Here is a 1,810-nt window from a genome sequence, read left to right on the forward strand (position 1 = left end):
CTTTCCTGTGATGTAGAAAGGTAATATTTGTCTCTATTATAACTGTTTACTGTTTATTTTCAAAGCCTGATTTTGAAATTGCAAGAAACCCCTTTTCACTCAGACAAATGTAATTGAAGGAAATCAAAGACAATTGGCATTGGAATGTTATAATAACCAATGATTTGAGATGCTTATTTTGATTTTATCAGAATTAGATATTTCTACTGAGTTTTCCCACCCAGACTCTCCTGAGGGCAGCTTGTGCAGATTGTTCTCTGAACATATTAAAAGACAGATAGTGCAAGTAGTAGAGAAGTAGGAAAGGAGATGGTGAGAAAATACTAATATTACCAATATTAGCAAATGGTCCTATGGTAAATAGAGCATAAGCTGTTTGTTCCATAGGTGTTCACTTTTCTGTCCCAGATCAATGTCACCTGTCTGGTTACTGGAGTGGTTACATTTATTTGAGACACACGGGCATAGCACAGAGTATTAGAGGAGCCCACAGGAGCTCCTCCTTTCACTATAACCAGCTCCTCATGGGAGAGGACCCCCTTAGTTCCCTGCAGCTTCTACCATGCCAGGCGGGAGGCTATTGGGGCCTCAACATGAGGAGCATGACGCCCAGCTGCGAGCTGCTCCCCCAGGGCCTCCAGCTCCTTCCTGTCACACAGACTCAGAGAACGTCCTGTGAGCTCCCCAGAGAAGCTGCTCACTGGGGCAGCCAGGACCCCAGGCAGGAGGTTTGTGTTCGGGCCTGTACCACTGTGAGAGGAGACTGTATACTTTGTCCGCAGTAATAAATTCCCACATCATCAGCTTCCACCCGGCTGATGGTCAAAGTGAAATCTGTCCCTGACCCACTGCCACTGAACCTGTCTGAGACCCCAGAGAAACGTTTGGAAAGCAAGTAGATCAGGCCCTGTGGAGACTGGCCTGGCTTCTGCCGGAACCAAGTCAAATAGGTTTTTCCATCACTGTGCAGGAGGTTCTGATTGGCCTTGCAGGAGATGGAGGCCGGCTCTCCAGGGCTGATGGGCAGGGACAGTGGGGTCTGTGTCATCACAATTTCCCCGCTGGATCCTAAAATGAAGAGAGACAAGTGCCAAGTTACATACAAACATTTTTAATGATTTCCATTGTTTCTATCTCTTATAGTTTAGCTAAAACACTACTTTGTTTTATTCCCATTACTTGGGGCTCCGAGTGTGCACCAAAAATGCACAATCACAATAATCAATCTGAGATTGGCGAGAGGCCTCTCATCATTGCTAACAGCATCCACCACTTCTCTGTCACAGTCCCCACCAGAACACATGTCCTTGTTCCTTCTCGAATCTTCCTCATTCTCCCAGATCTACACATGCCCGAAGGACTAGTCACACGCCTGCTACAGGCACAGGGAATACACTTGGAAGCATCTGTGCCCTCACAGCTCACCCTCCACCTCCACTAATTCTCTTCCTCACCCCATTCTGTCCTTACCAGGAAATCAAACCATTAGCAGTGCAAAGAGTTGAGCAGGGATCCTCATTTTGAGAAGTTGAACTGAGAAGTCTTGGTAAGTCCAAGCAAGATTCAAGTTGGTCTTTTATGTCACACTTGCAAGGGAAGGTCCTCCCTAGGGTACACTATGCAAATCTCCTACTGGGTGCAGCAGTGGGGAAGGGGCAGGGAGGAGGTAGGAGGGGCTTAGCTTTCAGCAAAGTGACATAAAAGGTCTTCTGTGTTGGGAAGAAAATCACAAAACTCATCTCCATGCTAAGTGCAGCAGTGGGAAGAGGAATCCCAATGTCCGGTCCTTTAAGCTTGCCTTAGCTGTAAA

General features: G+C 46.6%; 1 pseudogene across 1 annotated transcript; it reads right to left on the minus strand.

The window, feature by feature from the left end:
* Nucleotides 1-427: 427 nt before the first annotated feature.
* LOC106004760 lies at nucleotides 428-1,519 on the minus strand (annotated as a pseudogene). The gene is made up of 2 exons (XR_006606525.1): nucleotides 1,471-1,519; nucleotides 428-1,068 (listed from the first exon to the last, which is right to left on the minus strand). The product of XR_006606525.1 is annotated as an immunoglobulin kappa variable 2D-29-like (transcript).
* Nucleotides 1,520-1,810: the final 291 nt, after the last annotated feature.

This window comes from Mustela putorius, unplaced genomic scaffold, assembly GCF_011764305.1.
Source record: "Mustela putorius furo isolate JIRA1106 unplaced genomic scaffold, ASM1176430v1.1 tig00000281_pilon_pilon_pilon, whole genome shotgun sequence".
Lineage (NCBI taxonomy): Eukaryota > Metazoa > Chordata > Mammalia > Carnivora > Mustelidae > Mustela > Mustela putorius.